The sequence below is a fragment of the Capsicum annuum genome, chromosome 6 (assembly GCF_002878395.1).
Source record: "Capsicum annuum cultivar UCD-10X-F1 chromosome 6, UCD10Xv1.1, whole genome shotgun sequence".
NCBI lineage: Eukaryota > Viridiplantae > Streptophyta > Magnoliopsida > Solanales > Solanaceae > Capsicum > Capsicum annuum.
Genome location: NC_061116.1, coordinates 100186915 through 100212421, shown reverse-complemented (window position 1 = coordinate 100212421; position 25507 = coordinate 100186915). Strand labels below are relative to the sequence as shown.

General features: G+C 34.1%; 1 pseudogene; it reads right to left on the bottom strand.

Annotated features, from left to right (window-relative positions):
- Positions 1 to 25507, bottom strand: part of LOC107874218 — a 64135-nt pseudogene that overhangs the window by 1605 nt on the left and 37023 nt on the right.

Here is a 25507-nt window from a genome sequence, read left to right as displayed (position 1 = left end):
TAATGACATTTAACAACCAGCTAGAGCACCTTGTCGCAATTTACCTTTAGCGAAGAAGCCTATTAGGACGAGCCGCGACGAGCATTTTTCCATCCTAAAAGGTCATTTGCGACCAGAATTTAACTTTTAGGGACCAGATTTCCCTTCTCTAAAGACTATTTTTCTTGTAGTGAGGCATATCCCAGTTATTTATAGTCAGTATAGTAGAGGCTTCATAAATTTCAGTTAGAGTCAGTTATGTAATTTTTGTTCCCTCTTCAGATTTTATCAGATTGTAAATTGTATCAATATTATAATTCTTCCTAGATTTTATAATGGTTATATTTCTACACAGAAGAACCAGTTATTTAATAAATTAGTTTCTTAACAGTATGCCAGTTCATGTGTTAGCTTGGGATCACTTGTGGTTCTAAGCACCATATTATGACTAGGGGCTAGTCTCGGGTCGTGACATTATAGTTCTGACCTTCCCTATAGGCACTGATGATTTTGTAGTCAATTGTAATGCATCTCGTGTTGGGCTTGGGTGCATTTTGATGCAGCATGGCAAGGTCATAGCTTAAGCCTCTAAATAGTTGAAGGTGCATGAGACAATTATCTGACTTATGAGTTGGAGCTATTGGTTGTTATGTTTGAATTTAAAATTTGGCATCACAACCTATATGGCACGAATATTGATATCTTTTCTGATTATATGATCTTGCTACTTGTGTTTACTCAGAAAGAGCTGAACCTTAGGCAAAGAAGATAGCTTGAGATACTCAAGGATTACGTCATGAGTCTTCCTTATCATCCAGGTAAAGTAATGTGATTGTTTATGCTCTTAGAAGGTTATCCATGGGAAGTCTGTATCATATGGAAAAAGTAAAGCAGAAGTTGGTGAAAGATATTTACCATTTGGCTAACCTTAGAGTTTTTATTTTGGCCACTGAGGTTGGTGTTGTGTTTGTACAAAAGGTGGCCCAGTCGTCTCTTGGTGATGAAATAAAAGAGAAGCAAATGTTGGATCCTGCTTTTATTAGGATCAAGGGTGATATAGGTAGGTAGAAATTAATGGCCTTTGAGGTCAGTGGTGATGGTACCTTGCTGTACCAAGGGAGATTGTGTGTTCTAGATGTGGAAGGATTATGATAGAGGATTTTTGCTGAGTCACATGAGTCATGCAAGCTATTTATTCTAGTTCGACAAAAATGTATCTTAACTGTAAGGAGATGTATTGGTGGAACAATATGAAGTGAGATGTGGCTAGTTTTGTGGCTATGTGCGTGGTATGTCAACAAGTGAAAATTAAGAACATGATGCCGGAAGGATTGTATCAAGTAAATGAGTTTCCTATTTTGAAATGGGAGGTTATCAACATGGATTTTGTTACCGGTCTTCTTTGGTCTCTGAATCAGTTTGATTCGATTTAGGTCATTATGGATAGATGATAAAGTCTTCTCACTTCTTTAAAGTGCGGGAAAATTTTTTGATAGAGGATTATGCGAGATTGATTCCATGAGATTGTGAAGTTGCATGGGGTTCCTATTTCTATCATCTCTAATCTTGGCACATATTTTTCATCTCACTTTTGGCGGTTGTTTTGTAAAAGTTTGGGGACTAGGGTGAGTCTTATGAGAATGTGAGGAGTAGGGAGTTATTGTTTGAGGTTAGGGATAGGGTGTTTGAATGTACCTCTCATGAAGGGAGTGATGCAGTTTGGGAAGAAGGGAAAGCTTAGTCCCCTAGTATATTGGTTCATACTTATTTTTTAAAAGGGTTGGCAATGTTGTGTATGTGTTGGAGTTGCCTTCTATTTTGATCTTTATTCACTCAGTATTCCATGTTTCCATGTTGTGGATATGTGTGGATGATCCATCGCATATTGTACCTATCAATGATATTGGTATTTTGAATTCTCTTTCTTAAGAGGAGGTCCTTATTAAAATCTTAGATTGGCAGGCTTGTCGGTTTCATACCAAGGATGTAGCTTTCGTAAAGATTCTATGAGGAACCACAAGGTGGAATAGGCTACATTGGAATTGGAAGAGGTCATGAATTCCAAATATCCATTCCTATTTCCCATTCTAGATAATCATGCCTAAGGTATAAGTTGATCTTAACATATTTGTTTTTTATCTTATAAGTAAAATTTGATTTTGAATTCCTTGGTAATCTATTTTCTATCCTAAAGATAAGTGTAGGTGTGTTTGGGGTTTAAATCATGTAAGTTAATGCCTTATTCCATCATTCGGGGATGAATGATCAGATTGGGGGAGAATTGAAACACCCCAGGTTTTGGCCCTTGGAAATTTCTCGAGTTCTGAACCTACAGTCCTAGTAATGAATCACCATATGAGTTATATGGTGTAGGTATGGGTCAGGTGATCCTAGTCATAAGGAGTCTAATGGGTAGTGGTTGGGATTCTGTTGTTGTTACAATTGGAGTGGTATGAGTCATTAGGGGTGGTGACGGTTCATTTGGTTGGTCCCTTAATCAAATCAGTAACTTGGTGACTTGTCTTGGCTCTGAGTATGACTGTCTCACTAAAAGTGTGAGGATAGGGTATGAGTGGTATAGCTGAATCGTATGTTGTCTAGTTTCAATCCAGTTGGATTCTGTCTTAGGTATGACTAGACCATACGAGTTGTATGGTTTGGTAACAAGTGAGATCATGGAGTCATATGGTGGGTAGTGTGGGGGTATCCATCTCACTATATTAGTGGCGACAATGGTATGAGACATATGTTGTGGTCACGAGCATGAGGTCGACTAGTAACCACCTACGGTATTTTTACAATTTTATGTTGGGGGCATTATGGATATTTCTCTTATTTAACTCTATTTGATACCACAACGTAAAAACACCTTTTGGGTCTTTATTAACCAATTTTTCTCAATCAAACTCTTAAAATCTCTCTGAAACTCTCTTCCAAGCAAAAGGCTAGGGTTTCATCAAGATAATCAACTAAGGCTTCCAAGGGTAGTTTTTCTTTGTCTTCCTCGGTGTCTAAGGAATGTTACTCCTCCCTTATTGTTATTTTACAAAGAGCATGTGTTTTAATGTATGATTTTCATGATATTTTAATGGTTTGAAATAATAGTTGCAATTTTTGGATGTTAATGGTTGAATAATGGTTCTCATGGTTTAATTATGTTTTCTTTCATACTTTTAGTATGATCTTGACATTGTGGGATGCATGTTAACGGTAAATGGATTTTGGGGTATTATGGATTCCCCAAATTACTTGGTTATGGTATTGAAGCTTATGTGCCCACAACCTAATTGTTAAAATGCCAATAAGAAGGATTTTGTCACATCGTTTGACTACTCTGGATATCTTTGCACTGCATAAATAGAAATGGAACCTAAATTGGTCTAGTTGATTTTAAATGGTTTGGATAGGCCTTGGTTGCAATGGTTTTGGTTTAATCTGAAACTTTGGAGTCAACTTAGTTCAACGGTTTTGGTATGGCAAAAAAAAATATACTTGCATGCTCTAATTTTTGTATGATGATACCCACGGTTAATGCCTAAATAAAAGACTCCTTGGTAAATGGTAGGAATATATAATTGGTTTTAATATAGGCTAAAAGAGTGTTGTGTTAGAAATATCTTTCAAGGTGGAGGTCTCAGGGGGACAAATACTGGAAACTCACGTTTGTCGATGTGAAGTTTGAGCATGGGGATGGAGTGCATGATGTCACACTTTATAATTAGGTAGATGTACTAGTCATCTCAGGTTTTTCTCTATATCGTATGGCGAACATGCATCGGGGCTCCTTCAGCAGGGGAAGCTGAACACATATAGCCCGTGGGTGGACATTTAGGACTGTAGATCTACAAAACCCAGGCTAAGGTTTTAAATGCATGCTAAACTCAGTTCTCTATCCCATATATATATATATATATGTATATGTAAGATTGTATATGGTTATTTGATTTGTTTTTTAATAATGGCATTAATTTTTCTTTATATATGCGTATATGCTAGCATTCACTCCACTAACTATATTCAGGCATTATATCTCCATGCGATGTAGGAACAAACCATCTTACCATTTCTCCTACTTAGTAACTTGGATTCGGGGACATCTTTGAGTCAGATTGAAGTGGTGCGCTTTCATACTCCGAAAGACTCCATTTCATGATATGGACTTCTTTTCATTATTTTTGTTTTTTGGATTTAGTTTTGGTTATGGTTGGGAGCATGTCCCAACCGGAAGTTCCTTGATTCTGTTAGAGGCTTTGTCAGACTACTATGGGCATGGGCGATGTCAGTATTGGTGTCATCCTTTGTATTGCTATTGGTATTGGGGTTGACACTGATTGGATATTTTATTAAAGTTGTTGGATTATAAATATAGACATTATTTAATATCATTGAATTATTATTGATTTATCTTATTATATGTTTTGAATTCATCTGATATAGGGAGCAAAGAGATAACGATTGGGTATGAAGGGTGGTCTCCAGTCATGGTTAGACTTGCGATGCCCGACACGACTAGGCCTTAGTTCGAGTCGTATCAGCTCAGTAATAGTTGTTGATGTGTCCTTATCATGATAGGGTTATCTATCAGTTATTTATTTTCTTTCACTCTATTTCATTTCAATCAGTTAGAGTTAGTTGGAGTCTTGTCCTAATTGCTCATTATGTTTAGAGGCTTTCAGACAGATGTGTAGATTTTTAGTTTATTGAGTTGTCATACAGTTTTATTTCAAGCTTTGATTGATATTCAGTTTACATTATTATGTCTTTCACTAGTTATTTTAGTTATCTTCCACTAGTATTTTGATACTTTCTTCAATATCTAAGTGCATTTAAGGCCATGGGTTAGATTAGGGTCACTTGTGACCTTAAGCACTATGTTACAACTAGCGGGTAGTCTCGGGTGGTGACACCTATCCTTAGAAGCAATTAGAAACTATATTTACCCTCCTTCGAGGAACCTCAAAATCTAGTCAAAGACAATCTTGATAATCTACCCAACATCTTCTACTCCTACACAGACATAGAAGGCTGGGCAACTACTAGCTAAGAAACTATCGGCACTAGAGGGACCTCAACTCTGGTAACCACAACTATAGCTTGCGCCCCTATCATAGTATGACTCTGATCTGTATACTTTGCAACATCAGATGGTGTACCACCAAACAACACAAAAAGATAAACCAAAGCATCCCTAGGCACTGATAAAGAAATAAACCTCGCTGAAGCCTAGGATGGTCCCTAGCCCACCGCTAGCTGGGGCAGAAAAAACCTCTAGCTCAGAGTAGGAATGGGGTCTGGTAAAGGTCCCCTATCTTGGCCCCTAGCTGGGACATATCTCGAGACTTTCCATGGACTCTAGGTCATCCACAAATTATGACCGAATCCCTATGCTCAGTTTCAAAACCCTCATCTCGTGTAGCAGTGGCACGTGTCTATATATCTGCAAAAGAGTGAAACCTTGGGAATATAATTTAAACCAACTCAAACTCATAGTACAAAATGAGTAAAAAAAAGAGAATAACTCCTAAGAATGCCCTATAGCTACCGGAATCAAGAAACGGACGTTATCATTCCAACTGGTGGGACTCTACTAGAAATTCGCTCTTGTACCAACATTATCGGGGAAAACTATGCTCTAGTACCAATTTTTTACAACTTGATTTACTAGTCATAATGGCACCTACTTTATACCACCAGTGGGTAAGCCGAACTATCACCACGAGATATATTCAATTGGTTAACTAGGTGGAAAATGCCCCAAAGTGCGAAATAGACAATACAATTCAAAATAAGTAAGGCAATGGAAATAGTCAAAAAAGTAGCCGTAATATAGAGAACCATCCTACCACCTAGTAAAGTTAGTACAAATGCTACTATAAATGCAAACCAAGTTCTAAATTAGTCAATACAATCCTATCTGAAAATAAAGAGTAGACATAGATAGATAGAAGGAAATGGGGCAGCTCAACTCCAAGAGGTCACCCTATCTATGAAACCTAACACAACATGATCCTCGAATCAACGACGGTAACTAGTATTCAAATTTGGACCAAAAAGGTACAGACGTATAGTATGAATACCAAAATAATGGGTACTCGGTAGGCATCATCAGCGAATTGAGATATATCACGATATAAATATGATAAAATGTAAGATAACATAACAAAGTCAAGGTAGAGCAAAAATTAAATCAAATCAAATATTGTTGTACATAATTAAACAAATATCTAGAATAATAACATAAAATAATGAATCAAATACATGAAATTATACCCACAAAATTGGGTCCCATAAGTAAATAAGTACGAAAAAGTAAATAACCCAACCCAGGCCCCCATAATCATGGAGTGTACAATCAAGTAAAGCATAAATTAAACCACCATCATATTCTATCTTCCTTATTACAACTAGAACCCATTCATGTTATGCCACACTGTAAATAATTTCCCATATTTAAACTTTGGCAGATACCTATAAATCAATATCATACTCCATTGTCGATCTTGAACTGCTATTAACAATTAATATCATAGGTAATAGTTGGACTCGAACCGGTAAATAAATAATCAATATCACAATTATTATCATCAATGTCTTATTACTAATATCATGATCAATATCATATCAAATGTCCAGACTTAAATTGATAATGATATAATCACTATCATAATAATCTTCCAGACTTGAACCGGGTATGTATGTCATCAACAAGACTATCAATATCCTAACTTGAATCGGTAAATATATATATACCATGAATATCATCCTTAGTGTCATAATCAACAACATAGTCAATAGCATAATCAATAAACATCAACTCTCAATATCAACATCATAATCATAGAGTGACAAATCCCCTCAATATCACCTTAGTAAGCATTTTAAGGTGTATAACAATCGTATAAAAGGGCTATAAGAATTAACTCAAATTTTGGACTAAAGTGGTTCGAAGAGCCCACTTCTATGTACTCAAAATTCATTACATGGAAATTTCTACTCTGGTCAAGGCTAATATATCTAAATCCACTTTTAGATATTAACTAAGCCACAATAAACCCTAAGATAGAAAGGTTACCTAAAGCATGAGCAACTAAGTCATTTATTCCTAAATTACAATTACCAAATAGCCTAATGGTCCAACTAACCCAAGTATTGCCAATCATAGTACCCATACCTAAATCCAATCTTAAATCAAACATGATATCATAAACATACAATGAACTAGCTCAATCTATCAGTAGGGAGAATCATAGCCTACTTAGATACCAAAGAAAGCTCAAAGAATATGCTATTCACTAATTTTCCCTTATCAGAAGCTTTCAAAAGGTGCCATACTATCAAAATCACATTCTAATCATTAATACGAGAACGATAATATCCATATTACATAATTTAGCTTTGGGTCCAAAATTACGTAAAAATCCAATGTAGGTCTCATTTACGGAAATTGTATTTCTGGTCAACCCAACATTTCCCTATGATCAACGAGTAATTACTCTCAAAATGGTTGAAATTTAATCTACATTTGTGTTGAGATCAAGCCACCAAGTTTTTGGGTTTTTTAAACTTGAAATAGAAAAATCTACCATGAATTCAATGGAATCTTACCACCAATTCGAAAGAAAATTGTGAAATAATCATTATCCAACCTCCCCAAATCACCTAAAATCTCTATCCCTAATATATCTTGATAGTTAGGATTTTAATCTCTTGGAAAGAGATAAAGAAGGGTAAAATACGAGCTGTAAGGGGGATATTTATACCCTTCCCAGGTGCTCAGGAGTTGCTATCATGAGCCGATCCTCATGATCGCAGAATTTGGTGGCTGATAGGTCAGTAAGTATAGTGATACATGGTATAGAGATCGTGAGCCATACTGTGTTCTTCAACATTTGTATTCACGATTCATGGCCAGAAATCACGAGTGCACTAGAATACCTTAGACTTGGAAATTTTCAAAGTCCTTGCCAACTCTTTGAGATTTATCCAAAATCCCATATACATAAACAAAATGTGGTAAACTATCAAATTTGATGTTCCAGACTGAGTGGTTCAGTTAAAATTTCCATCTGAGTTATTTAGAAAAAAGTGGGTCCCATGCCTAATTTCAATTATCTCAACTTTTCAACCAATAGGTTAAAATAAGCCTTCCTTACTTGAGATTTGAACCAAACATCCACGTAGCCTAAAATCAAAATTTTAAATTCGTTAGAACTATCAAATTTTGTATCTAAGCTCATTTAACTAAATTTTTTGCCCGATAGCCAATTTGAACAAGCAAAGACTTCAAAAAAGAAAATTGGCTCTAAATACCAGACTAACTGACCGATAACCAAACTATCAGTCATAGAAAGTCATAAATGCCTTGGGGAAGCTATAGGAAATCTCTAATGGAAAAAATATATGGAGATATGAAGTATAACCTAAAGGGTCATTATAATTGATGAGTAGATTATGATTTCGATAGTGTGGCATCTCGTTGAAGCTTCTCAATAGAGGAAACCAATGATTTAGCATGTTTCACATGGATTTTATCCACATCTAGATAGTCTAGGTATACCTTCAAATTAGACTGAGCTAATTCATAGTATATTCATAATGTTATGCTAAATATGGGGTCGGAATTAGGTTTAGAGGTAAAATTCGTATAATTAGCATTATTTTGATTTTTAGACTATTATCGAACCAGTTAGTTACTTAATTATAGGGAAATTGCATACTTAGGACTAATTGTGGCTTTTTTAAACATCTAGAAGTAAACTTTGATACCTCAGCCTAGTCCACGGTAAAATTTGCCTTCTAATGGATTTTGGAAATTAGACTAATTGGGGATATTATATATTGAAAAGGTATATTTTTGAGGTATAGAGGATATATTCTTGATTTTTATGTTATATTGGTACTTAAGAGTTGGTGCTAGCTTCAGACTATATTCAATGGTTTATTGATATCGAATTCTAATTCATGTGCGACAATTAAAGACATAAGCTTTGGTTTAATCCAAAAAATTATGATGATGATGATATGAGTTTAGAGTCGAGTCTGACATTGAGGGGTTGTTTATGGAATAGATGGATTCATGTTTATGGCTTGATATATGGTTAATTAATAAAATTTTGGTCATTTACTTTCTTTGATTGCACCCTTCGGGCTTATGGGGGCCCGTATTGGGCTATTTACTTTTCGCACTTACTGAGTTATAGGGGCCAGTCTTTTAGTATTAATTATTCATTTTTTGATATTATATTCATTTTGATTATTTATTTACAGTGTTGGAGCATTATTCAAGGTTTTTCCTTTTACCTTGAGTTAGTTTATTTATATTGCATCTTTATTGTACATATATTATGCCGGCTGATGATGCCTGTTGAGTTCTCGTGGTTTCAGTACTCATACTAAACTTCTATACCTTTTTGGTGAATATTTGAGTACTAGTGGCCACTATTGATATGGCGATCGTGCTGTGTAGAGTTCGGAGGCAGGGAGAGCTATCGAAGTCAGAGTTTCCTTTTTCTCCTTCTTCTACTTTGCATAGTCTTTCATTATTCGAGACTGATGTATATTAACCATTACCATAATTTAATTCCTTTTTATAGAAGTCCTTGCACCAGCACTACTAGGTCATGGGATTGTTATTGTTGTCTTATCTATCTTTCAGACTATTATTATTAATCAATTATTGTTGTAAGTCTTTTCTTGAAAATTTATGGCTTTTATTTCCTCTTTCACCAAACTAGCCCATTGATTATAGCTCCGAATTAAGATTTATATTACCTAATGGTGGTATAAAATAGGCGCTATAATTACTCCGAAATAAGATCGTAACAATATACTACAAGTAACGCACTACAAATCTTACCTATTCCAGAGTTAATTCACATAACTGTAGCAACACAACTACACATGGCCCTAGAGGATCCATATATAATTGCCACCCATAGTTAAATATCATAACATGAAAATAATGATGAATGCAATACATTGCATATCCATGGCAGTACCACTTACATCCCAAAGACACCTCATAAAGCCTAAAATGCAATAGTTATAGCTCATAGGCATCTCATATATTGTCAAAAGAAAAATAATAAATTTGTGTCTGTATATATTTAAGGTATCTTGCATAGCCTAAGAGAAAAAAGTAGTAAATAAGTAATTCACATAATATGAATACATGTCATGTAGTCCCAAGCGTGAAAGTAGTAAGTACATATTGGGTTCAAGTTAAAAGTGTGAATGGAAAATGGAGGGAATTAAGTGGAGAGAAAAATCAGATATCAATTAAAAAGAAAAGTGTACTCTAAAATAAGAAAACTCTACTAATACTCTCACATTGGTGGGATAATGAAAATTGTATGTGTTTATATTAAGAAACAAAAAATCCAAATGGTATGTGAGGAAAGAACAAAGAGGTGCCTCATGTCTCGCCATTATCGCTCGCTCGACTTAGGTTCAGCTTCGACGTTGGCTTCAAATTTGGATTAGGAATTGGAAAATGATTGATTGATGAGATTAATCTCTTTGGAAAAAATTTAATTGAAACATGGGAAGTTATCTAGCCCAAAAATCCAAAGGAAAATATGCAACATTTTTTGCTCTCCATTAATGTGTGCATACTTCTACATGCATAAATGCAGAAAGTTACATCAAAGTAACACAACTCTTTGAGGAAATGACACACTCTTTTGAGAAAAGGGATGACTGTTCAGATGGTTGTGACTGTTCAAAAAAAGATTCAACGATTCGAATGAACAGACATGACTTTTTCAAAGGATACACCTTTTCAAATAAACCATTAACTCCTTTTCGAAGGGGCACTTGTAAGACCCCGAAAAATTCTTCACTTAACTTAGTCCTTTAAGGTTTCCAAGGGGTCCTAAGCGTAGAATATTCTGGCTAAGTATTCAGAGTTAGTGTCATTTTCGCCTTCGAAAGTTGGATATATTATTTCATGGCCTTCACGTCTATTAAATATGGATATTTAGGTTGATTCATGATCAAAAATGTCTGTAGGTGTTTTCGAACAAGTTTTGGATTTTTTAGACTTCGTTTGAAGCTCTTTTGAAATCCCAAAATATTGGATCAACGCCATCTTGGCGTGCCACATTGACTATCTCATTGATAAATGTTTTCCCTACCTCCTAGTGTCAAATTATAGTGAATCGATGCGGACTCGATGAGGTGCATTGGACATTTTGTCAATGCCAACAACACGGTGCATCGGCCTGTGCATCAAAAATTCAACTTTCCGTAATAGAAAAGAAGCATCCAGGGGGTATTTAGGATATTTTCCCTACCCCGACCCAAAAAATAAAACATGAAATTCAGCCTCCACAAAGTAAGTTACACTCTTTTCTCTCAAATTGATCATGAAAACAAAACCCTAGAAGATTCAATTTCAAATCTAGAACTCAAGATTCCACCATCAACTTTTAGAAATTCCTTAACTAAGGTATGTGAAGTGTTCATCCAAGGGTCCCTTCAACCCTTGGAGTCCAAGAAACTACTTTTACAATTTAGTTATATGAATTCCATGTTAGGTTTGATAATATCCATGTTTAAAATGATTAATTAGGTTTCAAATCCATGTTTCATGATCAATTTCATGTGGGGTTAATTGATTTATATGTGTTTCCTTGTGAAATCATGCTAAATCCTTCGAATGGTGAATATAATATTGAAATTGTGTGCTCACATATTGATTAGTACTATGTGTATAATTTATCCCTTTCAAGTAATTGATGAGTTAAGAATGATATAGTGAAGTTATATCATGATTAACATGTGTTTAAGTTCATGACATACAAGTATTTGTTAATTATGACCCAATGAATGAAGAATGATCAAATGATTAGTTTACATATTTCAAGTTTATGCCATGTCTCTAATTTTATGCTATCGAGTCTTGAGGGTACTTGTACCCAACAATTTAGCTGATTATTTAGAGCCATGGTTAGTCATAGTGTAGTAACAACTATGTCACTATCAGTAGTACTCTCTGTCAGTTACATAACTCAGGAAAAAATCTGTAGACTCAGTATTGTTCCAGCCTAGCTCAGTATTTAGTCCAGACATTAGTAAACTCAGTTAGTTAAAAGAATTCAGTTGATTTCGTCAGTCCATGGAACTCACTATTCCCAGTTTAGTTAAATACCCATATCAGTAACAACTTATTCCAGCCTAGTACATACTAGAAATTAGTTTAGTGTCTATTCAGTTGGGAGTAGGAAGGGATAAAGGATCTTTTCTTTCCATTTGTCTAGTACAACCCCTAAGGCCAATCCACTAGCATCAAACAAAATCTCTAAAGTTGACGACTAATCAGGATACATAATTATTGGAGTAGTCACTAACTTCTCTTTTAGGATTTCAAAATCCTTCTTACATACATTATAAAAATTAAATTTTATCTCCTTATCCAGCTGTTTTCAAAGTGGATTAGAAATTTTCGAGAAGTCTTTGATAAATCACCTATAAAAACCTACATGTCCTAGAAAACTCCAATCAACCTCTACGCCTCTCTTTGAAATGTTGTTCCAAAACAAAATTCCATCTTTGACCATAAAATGACACTTTTCCCAATTAAGTACCAAGTTGCATTTTTCATACATTTGTAGAGAATTTACCAAGTGCTTTAGGAAATATTCAAAAGAATCACCGATAACTGGAAAATCATCCATAAAAACTTCAATGGTGTGTTTGACCATATCAGAAAAAATAGACATTATACATCTCTGAAATGTGGCTTGGGTCATTGCATAGATCGATTGGCATTCGCTTGATTCAAAGGCTCCCCAAGTACATGTAAAATTAGTCTTCTCTTGTTCCTTAGGTGCTATAGTGATCTAATTTTAGCCTGAGTACCCATCAAGAAAATAATACCATCCTCTGCCTGCTAACCTATCTACCAGCCTCATAGGCACTAGCTCATTCTTCTCGTTAGGCACCATAGTAATTCCGCCTTTCTTCATAATGCATTGTACCAAACTGACCCACATACTATCAACAATGGGATACACTACACCACCATACAAATTCTTTATTATTTCTATCTTAACTACCTTCTGCATAGGAGGATTAAGTCAACGATGATGTTTAATAGGTGGAACATAATTCGGTTTAAATTGTATTTTGTTTTTACAAAAACCAGGAAGAATACTCATGATATCTTCAATAGACCATCCAATAGCCCTCTTGATTCTCTGTAATACTGACACTAATTCTTCTACTTCTGACAGTCTCAGATTAGCTACAATAATAATCGATAAAGTATTGCTGGCCCCCAAAAATACATATCACAAGAGAGAGTGGAAGGCCTTTAACTTTAACACCGGTAGTTCCTCAATAGACGGGCGAGCAGGTGGTGTGGTTCTATTCATTAAGTTTAAATTAGGATTTTTTGGTGTAAAATTATAACCAATTTCTAGACAGTGTACTTACAAGCTCCTCATACTCCTCGATACAATCAAAGTCAAAATACATGATCACAACTGCTAGTATTTTGACACCTAGTCTCTTTTTAATAGGAACAACCACATCACAAACATCATCCCAAAAAGTAACTACATCAATATCATCGAATTAATATACATCCTTATCATATACATCAATCACATATATCACTCTCAATTCATCAGGCTGCTTCATAAATTTCCATACGTTGAATATCACTTATTCACCATAGAGTCACAACATCAGATGTCTTTTATCCAGATCAATTAATGTCCTACCTATAGCCAAATATGGTCTTCCCAAAATTATTGGAACCTGAAAGTCCACTTCACTATCTAATATAAAAAAATCAATAAAAAACATAAAAGAAGACACTTTTACCAAAACGTCATAAAGGATACCAACAGGCTTCTATACTGTTCTATCAGCTATCACTATAATCATGATAGTTGGTTTGGGAGCTCCCAACACCAATTTCTTGAATACGATAAAGGGAATGAGGTTGATGCCATCCCTAAGGCACATAATGCTCGAGTAAAGTTGAAAGACCCAGTAGTGCAATGTATTGTGAAAGAACTAGGATTCTCTTCGTTCTATACCAAATATATAGTAACTACAACACTACAATGATGAATATTATTAACTGGCTCATCACTGAATATCCTTTTCTTGGTGATCAAATCCTTTACGAATTTTGCATATCTTGGCATCTACTCCAATGCCTCTACAAGTGGTTTGTTGACAATTAACTTTTTAAACATAGATAAAAATTACTGATACTTCCCATCTTCTTGTTTTTTTCATTATTTGTGGATAAAGAGGCAGTGTTCTTGGAATGGACTTCAACAACGGCTCTGTAACTTTCTCTTATCCTCTATTTTGCTTTTTACTACTCCTAACATCAACCAGCTCAACCTCAATCTTTTGCTCAACAAAAGTTGTTAAAAGTGGATCTGTAGTAACCTTACCACTCCAAATGGTAATGGCATGGTATTGACTATCATTTCTAGGATTTACCACTATATTTCTAAAAAGAGTCCCAGGTTGTCTCTTATTTACTATGGTTGATATGTGACCAAATTACTGCTCCAATTGATTAATTGTTGTAGCATGTGACTTAACTTTCTGGTTCAATCTTGATAAATTAGTTAGATATCCTTTTGGCAATTATTTTGACTTTCTTTCCCTTTGACCAAACTAGATAAAAAGTCCTTTATTCTAGACTCTGTATCTCGACTACCTGATGGAATATACTTGTCACTCTTTTTTTAAGTCGTTACATGACAAATCACTATATTTTTTCTATTCCTATCTCTGTATCTATTACTATAATAGTTCCGACCTTGATTCACTTACCCTTGGGCTCAAAAATTTGCCAATCTACGATCAATATACTTTGCCTCTTCTTCAGATTCGATCTCAAATTATTTGAAAGTAGACCCCTATGCCACAACTGCACTCACTATCTCAGCACTCATAGATGCCAATTTCTTTGTAAGTAATCCAATATTTGTGTGAAATTGTGCAACCTCTTATGCTACCATATTATTCACTACTCTATAAGTGTTTGTTGATCCAATAGCATATGTACCACCACCGCGCTCTGAATCTCTAGTATGTCATCCTCTATTGGTTAAAACTATGTCATCTAGCATTTTCTTTGCAGTATCCCAACGAAGATGCATAAATGCTCCTCCTAAAATTATATCTGCCATAACTCTCAAACTGTCATTCAGTGCTCTATAGAATATTTTTAACAAGTTAGATCCTCTGATTTTGTGATTTGGTACCATTCTCAGCTTGTTTTTAAATTGAAACCACACCTCATACATAGACTCCATAGGTAAATATCTGAAATTATAAATTTCATCCTTCAACTATAGCATCCGTTCAAGAGGGAATAATCTATTCAGAAACTATTTCTTCAACTCATGCCAAACATTTATAGATCATCTTAAAAGTTCCCCTAAACATAATGATGCTTCTCTTTTCAAAGAAAATGGGAACAACCTCAATAGCAATGCTTCCTGATCAACCCCTGGAATAGTTTAAGATGTGCAGATCCTAAGATAAATTGCAAGGTGTATATTTTCATCATCCTTAGCTGCACCTAAAAGTACACCCTTCATATTCAATAATTGGATCATAGCACTAGTGATATCAAACTTCACATTAGGGGTTAAAGTAGGAGGAATAATGGCTCAAGACTTCATAGAATCAACATAACCTATTTCTTTATCATCCTCCTCGTATGGGTCTAAGTGTTGATATGATTGAACAATAGATCTTTCCCTCTCTAAATTTGATGATCAATAACCTATCTAAGCCTGACTAATCCACCTTGCTGAGCTAACTACGCCTCTATAGCATGTTTGGCCTTTTAAACTTTTCTACATTCTCACTTAAATAGTTGTTGTGTCTGTATGCCTGCAATATTTGTAGATCTAAAGGAACACATGGGAGTTCCACATTCAGATCAACTAGTGGGGGATTTTGAACCCCTTCATAAACTTATCCTAACATTTTTCTTGGTGTTTAAAGGATTCTCTCTGGTTTTACATCAAAAGGGAGAAAGGGATTACCTCTACTCCTAGTACTTGTCATACACCAGCATATGCAAAAGCAAAAAAAAATTTAAAACCCACAAACTTCAACAATTAAATAAAATACTAAAATCGTCTTCCCCGACAATGGTGCCAAAATTTGATGTCATCTAAAACAACACTCCAATTAGAAGTATAATATAGCCGATTGTAAATATAATAACCCAAATAGATTAGGGTCGATCCCATAAGGAAAACGTGGATAGTTGCTTGACTTGATGTAATCCACAAGTAATATAGGAAACTAAATGGAGGGATTATAGTATCAATTGTATGTAGTCACCAAATCTTGAATGCTTTTGGGTTATAGACAATATAATATGAATGCTAGGTTTGTGTTCCCCCTAGCTTCTCGACATTGTAAATTTCTCATGATCAACCCAACTGTTCTATTGTTCTGGATACAAAGTCTTCAAGATAGGGATTATTATCTGTCGGGTAAACCAAACGATAAATTTCATCCTTTACCGGGTAAGTCTTAGGGTGTCACCTTGTTGTCCCTTGCTACGACCTTATTTTACTATCTTTGGGTAGGATCAAGTGATTAGATGAGATTACAGGAACTAAAAGGTGGAGATGAATCCCAAATTACTGTCCTTATCTTCTTTTCCCAATCACAAGCTCCCTTATGGGGATGGATATGAATACAGGCTATCTTAAGTTACTATAGATTTTTGAGATTAATTATTGTGAATAAGAAAGATCCATGAATAAAACCCAGAACTGATGAGTTTCACACTTTCTCTATGTAGCTAATCCCCCAGGGTTCCTCCAACTCTAGTCAAGGAGATTATCCGCTCAAGTTTGTGAAAGAAACAAAGATCATTAATGAAGAACACATAAAATCAATTTCACAAGAATAAGATGAATATACTCTAAAATCTTTAATTGAATAACAACCCAAAATCTCAAGAGAAATTGTAAAAGTATTGTAATGTATTGTAATCATCTGTAAAAGAAAATAAAAGAACGTAACCTAAAAAAAGATAAACCCTAGGGTAACTATAGTATCTCAAAATATAATTAAAATCCTTATAAAAATGGGAAAGTTAAAGTTAAGTTGGTAGTCAGTACAACTCGATCTTTACTCGTATCGGTATCATACGAGTCATACCTTATCTTGTTGTATTCGTTCTAGTGTATCATCTCCTAAGGATTCAACTTTCTATTTAGCTTACGACTTTTTCTTACGAGTAGTACCTGAGTGTATGACTCATTTCCTTCACTCATATCAACCTAGGACTTTTGTCCTTCTAAGGCTTTAACACTGATTTGTATACAACATCCATATATGAGTTGTACTCAGACTTCCAACTCATATATTTCTGATGCTTCGATCTTTGGATAGTAACTTAGGTTTTATTATACTCACGACTACTTTGTACGTATCGTATCCATAGTGTATGACTCGTATTAATGAGTCATATCTTTTCTTTAGTTACTCTTTTACTTGGGTCCTAGATTTTTGAATTCTTATGATTGGTTTACACAACTCGTATACTTATCTTAGAAATTGTATACATTATTTTTATCTTTCCCTCACTTGGTATTTTGCCCTGGTATTTGCTACGGTTATGGGTTCAATCCTCCTACGAGTTGTATATTCAGTATACGACTCGTGAGCTGATTCATATCTTGATTAGTTTGGATCTTTTTTAAATTTTTTTATCCTATTTTCATTCAGAAACTACTGAAGACCTATTTTACCTATAATATAATCCAAAGTACATTATATCTAACAAAACACCCTAAGTTAAAGCAAAAATTTATGATTTTAAGCATCAAAAGTGTCATGTTTTCATGCCACATCAGTAGTGTCTATGAATATTATTAGTATAGGTACTATCTCAATATGTCAGTAGTCAGATTTTTCATTATTTGATTTTGGCTCCACTAATAATTATGTGTCTTTTTATTATTCACTGCAATTAGAGTTATCTTGATGTTTTTATGAGTGCCATTATGTGTATCTACTCCAATGGGTGCTTTCTTAGTTGTGAATTAGGTTTTATAGATCATATATTATGACTATTCTAGAGTTTGATACTCAAGATGATCATACTGTAATAATATGGTGGATTTTGATGTGATTCTTGTCTTGTATTGATTATCCCCTATCATTCGATCTATGATTGTGTTCCAAAGACCATTACCTTAGCCATGCCCAACATACCCTGGTTGTGGGGTAGGGATCTTTTTTCTGCCATTCGATAGGGATTATTTCTTATATTAGGGCTAAAAAGGCTATAGCGAGGGATTGCGATTCTTATCTAGCTTATGTTTATGATGTCAGTATAAAGAGTCCTATATTTTACGATGATACAATAGTTTATTATATTACCGATGTTTTCCCAATTTATCTACCTGGTATTCTACCTGAGCATAATTCTAAGTTGATTTTTGATCTTGAGCCGGGCATCTGACCTATTTGTATGACACCTTATAGTATACCTCCTATCGATCTTAACAAGCTAAGTTCTTGTCTTCAAGATCTTCTAGGAAAGATTTTCATTATGCCTAGTGTGTTGCCTAATGATGCTCATCTTTTTCATTGAGAAAAAAGATGGTTCCTTGCATATGTCTATAGATTACAAACAACTTAATAAGGTTAGAGTGAATAGTAGATATTATATACATCATATTAGTGAATTGTTTACCAGCTTCAGGGAGTAGCAATATTCTCTATGATTGTCCATTTACCCTCAATTGATAATTTGGGCCAAGGAAATCCCTAAAATAGCCTTCAAGACTTCTTATGGGCATTACAAGTTCCTAGTGATGTCTTTTTGACTAACCAATATTCTAACATCGTTCATGGATTTAATGAACTACATGTTCAAACCTTATTTTGAGTCCTTTATTATTATGTTTATCAATGATATTTTAATTTATTCATGGAGAAGGAAGGAGCATATGCAGAATTTGAGGACTATGCTCCAGATGCAATGACATCAAAGTGTGAGTTCTGGCTTGGTTGGTGAAACTCCTAGGACATGTGGTGTCTATAAATGGGATTATCGTAGACCTAACGAAGATTGAGGCTTTTCATGATTGGACCTGTCCTACATCTTCAACTGAGGTTTGTAGCTTCATTGATTTGGATAGTTATTATGGCGATTCATTAAGGATTTTTCTACTATACAGAGTTGATCATCAAATTGACCCAGAAAGTGGTTTCTTTCCATCTGCAGGGATGACTTATTTCCTATGCATAAAGAAAGTTGATGGTGCACGAGAACAACCTCTACTTATGATTTAGACTTGGTGGTGGTAGTTTTCATACTTAAGATTTGGAAGCATTATTTATATGGTGTGAATTGTGATATCAACATAGATTATAATTGTCTTTAAAATCTTATAACTCAGTGTTAGACTAATTCTAGACAACAAAGATAGATAGAGTTGTTGAAGGAGTATAACATTTCTATTCAATAACTTTTTGGCAAGAAAAACTTGGTAGCTGACACCTTGACCCAAAAGGTATTGAGTTTGGGTAGCTTGGCTTTGATTTTGATTTATGAGAGACCATTTACATTGACATTTAGTCCTTAGATAACTTGATGGTGTGACTTGACATTTCAGATTCCAGAAGGATTATTTCTAGTGTTTAGGTGAGGTCTACCTTATTTTAATAGATTCAAAATAACTAGTTTGAGTATAGTGGGCATTGTGTCATCTGTGATTCGGTGCTAAGTGGTGAGTCCAGGAGGGATACCATAGATTCTGAAGGTATTATAGAATTTATTGCCATATTTATGATTTGCAAATTTATGATTTAATTCAATCAATACTGTGTGAGCTCACAACTTTATATACTCCAAAAATCCTAGGATAAATAAAATGTAAAAAATGGGGATAAGAGGAAACATTACTAGTGGATTGGTAGGAAGATAGACATGGAAGAGTTTGTAACTTATTTCATGTGCTGTCAGTAGTTGAAGGTCGAACATCAGAGGCCTAGTGGCCAGATTAAGATATTACCCATTCTCGAGTGAAAATGGTAATGGATAACCATGGAATTTCTTAATGTGTTGCCTCACACCTCTTTTGATTCTTATGTAATTTGGGTCATTGTAGATAGGTTGATCAAATACGCATATTTCTATCCTTTTCTAATGTCCTTTAGTGCCAAAAGGTTAGCTTTTATCTATGTTTGCGAGATAGTTTGTCTGCATGGGTTTTCAGTATCTATTACTTCAGAGCAGGGCTCAATATTCACTTTTAGCTTCTATAGATCTTTTAAGGAGTATTTAGTGACTAAGATGTATCTTAGCACAATCTGTCACCTTCAGACCAACGATAGTTAAAGCAAACTATTTAGGGTCTTAAGCATATGCTCCGATCTTGTGTTATGGATTTGGGAGGTCAGTGGGAAAAACACTTAACATTAGAAAAATTATGTATAGTAATAGTTATCATTCAATAATTAAGATAACATCATTTGAGGAATTATATGGTTGGAATTATTGATCTCTTGTTGGATGGTTTGAAATATCTGAGGTTAGGCCTTGTGGTAATGACTTGCTTAAGGAGTTGCTAGATAGAGTCAGGATGATTAAAGGTTGGTTATAGGTTACTCAAAGTAGGTTGAATCTTATGCAGAGCGTACACTTCATGCCTTGAGTTATGGGGATAGAGACCAAGTTCCTTCAAGTATCATAATTTAGGGTATGATAAGGTTTGAAAAGAAAAGCAAGCTCAGCCCCATATATATCGGACCTTTTGAGATATTTCTTACTTTTTGATATATGTTTTATGATTTAGCCTTACCCATAAATTTTGCCATTGTTCATGCAGTTTTACATTATATTATGCTATGGCATTATATTACCAATGAGTCATATGTGCTTTGGTGGGACTTAGTATAGCTAGATGAGATATTGACCTTTATAGAGGAGTAGATTTTCATATTAGTTAGGATGTCAGGTGGTTCTGCTCTTGGAAGCATTAAGTAGTTAAGGTTTAGTAGATACACTAATGAGTAGACGAGGATACTTAGGATATTGAAAAAACATTGCTCGGCCAGTATACCCTCCTATTTGAGCCTCAGGTACATCCTACCCCCTTATATTTTAAAATGAATATCCTTATAGTAGTTTATAATGTATTGACCCTCAAGGTCATTTTCTGCATTTCCATACATTTTTGCCATTTAGAGCTTTTCTATAGCTTCCCAATTCATTTATGACTTGCTAGAGATGACAATTCAGTTACTAGGTATTTTTTGGTGTTTTAGATCCACTCCCTATTTGGAAGTCTTCATTGTAAAGGATTGGCTATCGGGTGTAAACATATGGTTAATGATCTCATATTCAAATTTTTTTATTTCCAATAGCTATAAAATATCAATTTAAGGATAGAAGATCTTTTAGTTTGTGTCCTAAGGCTTTCAGACTCATTTTGGGCTATCAGATGAAATTTGAAACAAATGGCCCTTGGATGTTGGGCTTACATTTAATCATAATGACGTCAAATGGAAATTTGATGATTCCATTAAGTACAGAATGTCAAATTTTATAGCGCAACATAGTTTGTTTGCATTCCTGGAATTTTTAATGAATCTCGAGATATTGGTGGAAAATTTAAACTTTTCCAAGTTTTATCTAGTACAACTTTGTTTGTATATCCGCTAAAAAGGACCATTGGTCACTTTATAAGAGTCTTCTTAAGCGAAAAACTGGTCACTTTAGAGACCCAGCCTTTCCTAGTTGGGTCGCTCAAGTGAAAGTTTATCTGCTAAAACGGAGGCTGTTTATGAAGTAGCTTGTCCACTTTGGTGGAATGGTTTAACCGTCCTGGTACCAATTAGTAGTACTAATTCGCTTTGGCAGTCATCACTTAAGTGGTTAAGTGGGTCGCATATGTGGCACCTGGAGGGCATTAAATTCAACCCTTTTTCTTCATTTCTTCTTATTTTCACAAGTCTCAAGAGTATTAAAGCCCCAGAGAGTTTGGAAAATTAGGAGAGTGATCATTAGGATATTTTGGGGTGTTATACAACTAAAAATAATCACTTCCTTATTGAAATCCTTGTAAGTTTTAGACTAATTTGGGGTTTTAATTCTTCAATTTAATCACAAATTACTAGATTCTTGTTGGGTTAATTTTAGAATCACTAGAGATGAGAATTCACCTATTCTTGATGGCAAATTATTCTTGTTCATAAAGGTATGTGTTGATGATTACAAAAGTGCAATTCCACAAGTAGGACCCGCATGGGATTTTTACTTAATTTTGGACCCAAAGCATAAAAATGCAATATGGGTACCGTTGTTCTCTTATTAAGGAGTAGACTATCTTATAAATGATAAAACTATATATTTGGAATGTGGTATCGTTCAGAAGTTCTTCGAAGGATAAATTTCCTATTTATCAGACTTTATCGAGCTTGAATTTAATAGTACCCTATTTTTTATTAGAGGCTCTTGTACCGACCTTACTATGTCTTGGGATAACATTATTCTTCTCTTTAATGCCCTTCATTTGTGTTATTGCTCTTATGATTTATGTCTTGTAATTATATTACCTTGCATAATTCTTTTATTTATGCCTTTTTTCAACCAACTAGCCCATTACTTATAATTTTAGGCTATAATTTGGCTTACCTACGGGTGGGGTAAAGTAGGTGCAATCATTACTTGAGAAATTGGGTTGTGATAATTTTTCTCTTGGAGGATGATATTATGACTGGGATATCTTAATCAATGGTCATTTAGTTTTATTTTGTTGATATAATCTTTCATGAAATATACAATTTCATAATATCAAATTTTTATATCACATATAGGCTATTGGAACATATATGAACTATTCCAGTAGTTAAATAAACTATTGAAATAGCATTTCAAAAGAACTAGCTCTAATTATTGCAACATATGAGAATTGTTACAATATATAAAAGATAACTATTGTTGAAGTATTTTTATCACTATGTAAAACACAATAAAATAACAATAAAACTATTCTAATTGACAATTAAGTTCATTGCAACATAGACAAGAGAATTTTGCAAAACATTAATCATAACCATTAGAAATTGTTCCAAATGATATAGGTAATAATCATTATTGATGAATGAATAATCATTGCAATAGATACTTTAGGCAATGTTTCTATGAACTATTACATGACCCGTTGCCATAGATCTATGGTAATGCAAGCTAGTGTGGCGACATAACCCTTGTTTCCATAGTCTGATTGCCACTATTTAGGGCTGACAATAATGATTTTCATCCTGTTTCCATAGGCTCATCTTCTAATAGTGTCATATTTTCTCTACATATATAGTTATATATGTGATGTGTATTGTGGTGCATATTTTGTGAAGGTTTTTATACTACCCATTGTCTTGATCGTTGCAATCCCCATATTTATCAATAGAATGAAATTAGTTGAGCTAGAGTTAGTAGGATAGAGACATGGGTATATATATTGTAATAAGATAGTAAGATAGACCAAATTATTATAGAATAAAATAGGAAAGTGATAAATGATAGGTTGTTTGTGGAGAGACTAAGTGTAAGTATCAGTACTTGTTTGAATGTGTATTAGAAACTAAAATTAAAGTTATATCTCATTTCATTCCTATTTTTTATCATTATTATTTGTTTCTAATCCTGCTTTGTTGATGATACCTACTAGAATGTGTGGTTAATACTGATATTAAACTTACTATACCTCTAATTAAGGGTATATCCATGGTGTTTGTTAGACAGAGTTTCTTTGGCAGCAATGCTGCTCACTCTGCAGAAGCTCCTACGCTCTCTATATTGCATAAATATCATGTCATGGATGTTCCTACTCCTTATTTATTTCTCATTTACAAGTTTAGGCTAGATTTTGAGGAATTTCTTATTTTGTATTCCTTTGTCAAGTATAATGATTAGAATTGTATAAGGAGTAAATTGAGTAATTATAGTTTATTTCATGTTGCAATTAAGATAACTATATTTTAGATGTTTTTTTTAGAATCATTAGGCATTCATATGATGGGTATTTAGGGTTCTCCTTTCTAGGTTGATGTAGGTAGGTGGTTGCATGATTTAGTAGGTTGGGTCGACACCAGATAATATCGGCAACCAAGTTACTCATCTTTTAGTACAAGAGAAAATGTTAAGTATAGTCCTACTGATTTGTGTCTTGACATCCATAAAAAATATAATCTATAAGGAATCTAGGAATCTATCAAAATTTCATCTCAAATATCATGCCATCTCAGTGTTCTCGCCTTCAGTTGAGTGAGATTAGTATCTCATATATTCTAATTGGTATATCAACAATCACAATTTGGAAAGGTTTATCCTAATTTGTATACTCCTAATTATTGAAAGGTTAGACAAGTTTATTCCAACAAAAAGAGGTCAATAAGTATCATAAGGGTTAAATTTTCGTATTGTAAAATTTTCTTCATATTTTATTAAAATACTTGTTCTTTAAATATTTTGGATTGGGGTATAACAGAATCAAGGTGTGTTTCTTATATGGGTGGTTATTCTTTGATCATACTATTACCTGATGGTTTAATTATAAATCTTTTAAAGTGTAAATAATTATTAAAAGTAATATTAGATGAGTTTTTGTATCATGATATTTGCGAATCTTAAACCTGGTTATAATTTCGCTTATGTTTCATTTTTGTAATTTGAGATATGTATTGACTTTCCATTATTTGAAGTATGTATTATTTTAAATTGTCCTTGACTATAATATGGATATCAATGTATAGTCTGATCATTGATGATAATAATATATGAGATCCTTGTGTGGTCAGGTATTGACAATGATATTTTGGATCCTTGTGTGGATTTATAAATGATAATGAAATTGAGATCGTTTTAAGGTCCGATTAATGAAAATGATACTAGGTATCCCCGTGTTCTCTGATCTTTGATGATTATATTTGACATGAAGTGCTATTGGGTCGTCCATGTATAAATAATCTTGTTAATGAGTTGGCTTGTTAATGATACCTTAATAAGTGATTGGTTTAACTTAGATGAATTTAAATATTTTTACAACCTTAGTGACTTGAACATAAGGTGAGTTGCATATTTGATGTCACTAACATAATGGATCTACTTAATACTGTTAACTTGAGACTTAACTATGTGATTGACAGTTGTATAGCTTAATTGGTTGAGTGACTTGAATGATATTATGAGAATAAGGGTGTTGATTTCCTTAAACTAGACTAACTGGTGGTACAAAACCCATATGAATTAAAATATGGATTACATGTTAAGGATATGAATAACGTGATAGTAGGACAATGTTCATAGTATTAGTGAGTAGACAAAGCTACTAGACAGACCATGTAGCTGGCTCATTATGACTTGATATTGGGTATATACTTATTGTATGGTAATAAATATCAGTTAATAGTATCCCTCGATTATGGTGTATTTAAGTTTATAAGTTTTATGTAATGAGTTAGCTTGAGTATGGTTGATGGCCGTTCCTTGTTGGGCCGACTAGTA